Below are 7,301 nucleotides of genomic sequence, written 5' to 3' on the forward strand. Positions count from 1 at the left end.
CATTGTATGGTTAGTGGAACAACCAAGAAAGAAAACTCAGTTCCACCACATATCGTTTGCGACAAAAATGTCGCCTGTGTTGTAACAGACAAAAGCTGGCTTGTAGCAACTGTAGCTTTAGATAATGTGCTTGAAGCAAGTCGAGCTTTTGTAAGCTTTCACCGCTCATATATATCCACATGGGAGCTTTATATGATCACCCCCAATTCCGTTGTCTCCACTTGTCATCCGGGACCATGAGCTTTTTCTTAGGAAGCCTATAAAAGCCTGCGGATAGTAGCAGAATTCCTTTTTTGCTAATAAGGAAAAAATCGTCGTGGTTACATAATTGCTTAAGTTTATTCAGAGATAAAAAATTCAATAATCTTTTTACAAAAAAAAAAAATAAAACGGAAGTAGAAAAACGCCGTAAAAATTCGCCATACATTTTTGTTGAACAATTGGGCACGGGAGCGACTAGAACTGTTTGAGTTGAGAACCAACCGCACACGTGTGACGGATCACAAACACAAAAATTTGTGTTACCCCCAGTCCAACAGCAAAATTCGGGATTATGGGCTAATATTTTGGTCACCAGGGTGCCGTTTCTTGGAGCATGGTTGCCGTGCCAATTAGAGCCAAAACGACAGAGTTAAACGATCAGGAAAATATATAAAATTTTTGAGTGCAGTGCCATAGGATTTAAGCCCTCCAGCAGGGAATTGGAAATATTAAAATTTTTTATGCAACTTTTTTTTATGTGTATACGAAGCAGAGAACAAAACAAAAATAAAATAAAAAAAATTTTGTATACATAAATATTGCAAAAAAAAATTATAAAATAAAATATGCATAATTGATCAACGAACTTTTCGTGCTCAAGTGATTAAAGAAAAAAAAAGAACAAGAAGTTCCATACCATACTAACCCACTACTCATAAGAAAAGGGAACAACACCGTCTCCAGCATTGGAAGATCTTTCACCGCAGTTGCATGTAAGTCACCACACATCCTTCTTCCTCTTTTACATCTTTGAGCGTGAGAGCTTTCAAACACTCTTTTTGTTTGTAAGTTGATTATGCAGTTGACTTGCATAACTCGAAAGCTTAACGTGGAGAAACGTAGTAGAAACTGCTGATTTGATTTGAGTCCGTTCTTACTAAAAGTATGCGCCTACTAGTTTGTTTGTTTTGAATTTTGTTAAAAATTTGTTATGAGTTTTGCTCGGACTTTAACCAAGATGCGTGGTCAATATATATATACGTATCCCAATGCATACGTTATACAGCATCATTACGGTTTTTAAGTAGTTATACAACAGGCACGTCATATGAGAAAATAATTGTAATAATAACTTTAATTAAGGAACTATACGTAAAAATAGTAATTTTTTTATATTTTTATATGACCTGGTTTAGAAACGCAAACAAACAAGGAAACGATATATATATATCTTCCTTTAATAATTAAATAATTATGAAGAATTAATTTGCATATCGCATCTAGCTATAACGAATGTCGAAAATTACAAAAAATTTTAAAATTTAAAGAGAGAATAATTGAAGCATATATATTATTGTAATTCAAAATAAAAGTTAAAGTTTCGGTAATGAGGGGAGGCATAGTGTCCTAATGTTATAGATAAGTTTACTATAAGGAGTCTCTCTTAAACTGGCATGAGATTCATGGTTGGCTGGGTAAAAGATCGCTAGGATCGCCCTTCATCTCAGATCCGGCAACAATCAGACAGTTGTTTAGCTATAAGGAGCCTCACCAATATGTTGATATATACAGTTTTTACGCTGTAGCGACGGTCTTAGGACACAGCAGCCCCACCCCAAACCCGGAAGAGCTAGGGTATCAAAGGGTCCCGACCTCCGCTGTGCACCTAAGGTCTACAGGAAAGACCGTAGTAAGGATTGGTATGGATCAATATCTTATCAATGGCCACCGGTGTTTGTTTTCTCGCAACCAAATATACTGAGGCCATTCGCCCTCCGACTTTACCGCGTGACCACATCTTTCCGTGTGGATCCTTTTACTAAGATTTCTTTGATGCTTTGTTCTTTGATAAGGATCGACACAAGAAAACGTTTAGTAGCATTGAACATAATGAACGTTTGTATGAAAGTTGTTTGTTTACCGTCCGATCAGTTTCAAAATCATTTTGAAAGCTTGTTAAGTACATTTGTTTTAAACCATTCGTGTCACGGGCAAGGCCGGGTTATACCCGCTAGTAATATAAATATACAACCGTGGTTATAAGTTTTAAAATAAAAAGACTTTATTTGAATTTTTATCAGTTTATTATGTTGAATATCTGGATTAAGACTTAGGAACAAAAATGTTCTTAAGCTATATTCAATGCTAAACAATAACTGGAGTATCTGACTTTTTGCAAAGGGATAGTAGCTGCAGCTTGTTTATGCTGTCGCCTTTCTGTTGGTCAGTATTTGTTTATAAATGATTGTTGACATTATTTGAGCTTGGCTCTTATGATTTTCGATGCTGTTAGCATTATTTGAATTCGGCTGCAGAAGGCATGCTATTGTAATGATTATTCATTTTGTAAACGCACAGTGGGTTATACCAAAGACAATATAAACACTAATATAAATAACGCGCATACATTAGCATGCTACGCAAAATTTCTAGCCTGGCGTTTCATCTTTGAAGCTTCGCACGACATGCCTGCCGAAGACGAACGTATGCCGAAGTCGCGGCTTGCTGATGCGCTGACACGAGAAACGCATCACGATCGACGCAAAGTACTTCTGCCTTATCCATTACAAACATAATTGCTTACACGGCTCTCATAGAGCCGAAGCTCAGCGTACATTCTATTTTTAGCTTTTCGCTCTTTCGGATGTGAGAGCCCAATGATACTGACTTCATTTTCGTTCTCAAATTTCAAAAAAGCAAGCTGCATAGTAGCATTTTGTTGTATGGCTTACTGTCTATATTGTCTTTGGTTATACCATGCAATGCAGCTTATGAATAACAGTGGTTCAAAATTCTGTTGTTGTGAATATGTCACTCCTCCCCACTAAAAATTAAGTACGTAAACACGCGTGTAGGGTATATAAAACGTAATTATAATAAAAACTTTATATGGTTGGATACAACTTTGGTAAAATACTTAACCTTTCTTGTACATGCGAGTCTGCTTTGAATTTTATCAACAGCATTGAAGTTACGATTGTATTGTTCTCCGTGCTGCTATTTTAATTGGTTGTTTATACCCTTGCAGAGGGTATTATAATTTTGTCGTGAAATGTGTAACGCATAGAAGGAGACATCTACGACCCCATAATGTATATATATTCTTGATCAGTAGCAACAGCCGAGTCGATATAGCCATGTCCGTCTGTCTGTTTCTATGCAAACTAGTCTCTCAGTTTTAAAGCTATCCTTATGAAACTTAGCAGAAGTCCCTCTTTCTGTTGCACGCAGTTCATATGTCAAAAATATCTGGATCGGACTACTATATCATATAGCTGCCATAGGAACGATCGGCCGAAAAGTAGGTTCTTGTATGAAAAACATTTTTGTTTATAAAGATATCTTGATCAAACTCGGCATTTATTAGTTTTACTATGCTCTTCATATGTATGTGTTGCAGCGTCATTATTTTCGTTATTAGTTGCCATCGTTTTAGGCGCAGCGAGTTTCGGTCGCACCGGGATCCTAAACACAACTAACTTTGTGTCTTCCCTTTTTCTCGTGCCTTCCTACCGAACCACACTCGGCGTCAGCTACAGACGCTGTCGCCCGCCAAAACGGGACTTTTCCAAGCTACATAGTAAAACAGACAACAAAACAGACAACAAAACAGACAACAAAACAGACACACAAACAGACTGACGCAATATCGCAATGTACTTGCGACTCTGGTGAAATACCCAAATACGCACTAACACAAACTCAATACAATTCTCACATACATTTCCAGCACACGCCGCCACTGCGCCAACATATTCAAACTACTTATGCTTCCACACGGCCAACCTGACCATAACACGACCTCGTGTAATTCTAAAAAAATGCTTAGCTTTCTAAATCATTTTATTTATAAATCATCAAATAAAATGTAACATTAACATTTCCTTTTTCTTATAAATTTCTCAATTACAACTTATTTATTTTAATTTATTTTATATTTTTTTTTTTTTTTTTTATAAACTTCATAGCTTTATGCAGAATTTAAACATCCATTCTTAGTTCTTAAACTAATATAAAATTTATCTTTTACTTAATTAAACTTTCTTAATAATTCTCTTCATTATCATAAACCCACTTGGTTTCGCATTACATTATTTTATGCACCACACGCCATGATCAAAACATTTGTTTTGCACTAGTGCTTGCATTACAGATATGACAAATTTATTCAAGCTTTATTATCAGCCTTTCAGGCATCCATACTGTCTCTTTCAACAGTTTGACTTTCCATCATTCCAACACTGTCTCTTTCAACAGCTTCCTTATCAATCACTTCATTACTGTCTCTTTCAACAGTTTCTTTTTCTATCATTTCATTACTGTCTCTTGCAACAGCCTCCTTTTCAATATCATTCAAATCCTCATCACAACTTTCTAAATCATCTGGAACATATCCCTCAGGCAATTTCCTTATATCTTCATGAGCGTACTTGAACTTCCTATTATTTGTCAACGACTTGAGGATATATCTATCTCCGTCTAGTACTTGAACAATTTGCAACTTCTTGTGCCACGTCACATGGTGGAAGCAACCCCAACGGACGAGCAACCTTGCCAATGAACAATTCCAAAGGGCTTGCCTTTGTCACTCGACTTACAGTAAAATTTAAGGCTAGCTGTACCTCGCCCAATGCGTCTTGCCAAGATCTGCTGCTAGTTTCAACTGCCGTTAATAAGTTTTTCAAAGTGCTCATAATGCGTTCTACCTGTCCGTTAGCTCTACTTGCACCTGTCGCAATTAAGTGCAAACTTATATTTTGTTTAGAACAGAATTCACTAAATTTAGAGCTGGCAAAACACCTACCCTGGTCTGCTATTATGCGGTTTGGTACTTCAAACAAGGATACAGCCGATGTCACAGCACCTATGCAATTGTCAGCATCAATCTCGAGTGTGTGTGTTAAGTAAACAAATTTAGTAAAAGCGTCCACTTGAACAATGACATACTCTTTTTGATCACTCTTGCCACTTAACTTGCCTGTTATGTCTATGTGTATTGTATGCCAAGGTGTGTCGACCTTTGGTATTGGAAAAAGTCTAGCCTGAACTTTACCTGAGGACGACTTTGACATCTTGCAAGTTATACAGTTTTCAACAAATTTCCTTACATATTTTGACATGTTTTCAAACCAGTAAAAATCGTAGGCTTTGTCTAATGTTTTTTCCCAACCCAAATGCATTATTGTCTCATGAACTTGATTAATAACGGACCATCTAAATGCTCTTGGAACAACTGGCAAAGATCGAGTTCTGCCATTTCTCTGTATTTTCCGATAAATTATTCCTGCTCTTAGTTCGTAAGTTTTTGCAATGTCCTCGGCAAGAGAATTGTCTTTTAGTTTATTCACAATATTAATTATATCGGAATCCTTGCGTTGTTCAGCCATCAGCCAATCACTAGATATCTCTGCCAGATTAATTCTTTTTTCAGAAACTTTACGAGCATCAATTGCATCAGCAGATGGGAGATTTCTTGAAAAGAAATCAGCATGAGCCATTCGTTTACCCTCTCTATACTGTAATTCAAATGAGAACGACTGTAAATAAGCCCACCATCTTTGTGCTCTGGGCGATAGGTCACGTTTATTTCTTGATGCTTTAAGCGAATTGCAATCGGTAAAGACAACAAAATCTCTGCCTGTCAAATAATGACGAAAATGCTTAATGGCCATGACAACCGCGAGTGTCTCCAATTCGTAAGAATGGTATCTTGACTCGGCAGGTGAGGCAGCCTTACTGAAGAACTCAACGACATTGGGCTTGTTATCTATTCTATGCAACAAGATGGCACCGTATCCACGAGCACTTGCATCAGTATGCAACTCGATTGGATATTGCGGGTCAAAAATAACCAAACAGATATAACTTTTTGTCTTATTTCTTCATGTTCTGGCTTCCAAATAAACTCGTTCTTTTCCGATGTCAACAAATACAAAGGCTTCAAGAAACAAGAAAATCCCTGTATAAATTGCCGAAAGTAAGACGCAAGTCCAATAAATTGTCTTAAAGCAGAAACCGACTGAGGAGGTGGTAAGGCAGTTAATGCAGAAATTTTTTTTGAATTTGGACGAATTTGACCTTTGCTCACTTCATATCCCAAATATTGAACAGTTGACTTCAGAAACGAACACTTTTTAATATTGAACAAGAAACCAGCTTTCGTGAGAACATCAAGAGTAACCTGTAGTCTTTCCAAAGCCTCACTTTTCGTTGCAGCCACCACTAACACGTCATCCATATAGACAACCACAAAAGTATTTGCCAGTTCTCCAAGTGTATGCATCACTGTACGCTGAAAAACTGAAGGTGCATTTTTCAGACCAAACGGCATTGACAAAAACTCGTACTGGCCATCTGGGGTGACAAAAGCCGTACACTCTATTGATTCTTCATGCAATGGGATTTGGTAATATCCACTTGCCATATCCAAACAAGTGAAATATTTAGCACCATGAAGTCTGGCTATCTGATCTGCTATAAGGGGTAAAGGATATCTATCTGAAACTGTGTTAGAATTCAATTCACGGTAATCAACACACAAACGATGAGAACCGTCTTTTTTGTTTACTAACATCATAGGACTTGCAAAGGGAGAGCAGCTTGGCCTTATGACATTGCATTCCAAAAGCTCTTTAATCTTGTCGCGTACCAATTCTCTTTCATTTGGACTAAGCCTGTATGGTCTTCTTTGAACAATTTTTCTATTGTCTACTAATTTAATCTTCATTTCACCTGTACTGACAGTAGATGAAGGAATTCCCTTTTTAAAAGATTTTGAATAGTTTTCCAATAAATTTTCCAAAAAAGACAAGATCAGTATTCAATTTAGAAAATACATCATCATTTGAACAAAAGTTAACAGATTTTGATCTAACAATTTCAAATTTTCCAGGTGACATAATGACATAAAATCCTTGCGACAGTATTTCTCTACCAATCATAATATCATTTTTCAAATATTCATCACCCAAAACATGGAATAACATTTCAATACAATGATTGTTAATTTGTACCTTGCAAAGTATTTGCATTGTACTACAAATGCTGTCATTTCCAATACCTTTCAACATTACTGTATTGTTAATTCTTTTACAAACTAA

At 36.6% G+C, this 7,301-nt stretch overlaps 1 long non-coding RNA gene across 7 annotated transcripts; it reads right to left on the reverse strand.

Annotated features, from left to right (window-relative positions):
• Positions 1-5,700: 5,700 nt before the first annotated feature.
• LOC135430062 (uncharacterized) lies at positions 5,701-7,078 on the reverse strand. 7 transcript variants are annotated; one of them, XR_010436534.1, is made up of 4 exons: positions 6,774-7,078; positions 6,549-6,695; positions 6,290-6,493; positions 5,701-6,220 (listed from the first exon to the last, which is right to left on the reverse strand). It is a non-coding gene; the product is annotated as an uncharacterized LOC135430062 (long non-coding RNA). The 7 variants fall into 7 exon arrangements; XR_010436539.1 differs by having other exon boundaries at positions 6,290-6,695; positions 6,774-6,875; positions 6,934-7,069; XR_010436538.1 differs by having other exon boundaries at positions 6,290-6,672.
• Between the last annotated feature and the right edge of the window lie 223 nt (positions 7,079-7,301).

Source organism: Drosophila montana, unplaced genomic scaffold, assembly GCF_035044405.1.
Source record: "Drosophila montana isolate Dmon_TW-CO22-7 unplaced genomic scaffold, ASM3504440v1 contig_2860_1, whole genome shotgun sequence".
Lineage (NCBI taxonomy): Eukaryota > Metazoa > Arthropoda > Insecta > Diptera > Drosophilidae > Drosophila > Drosophila montana.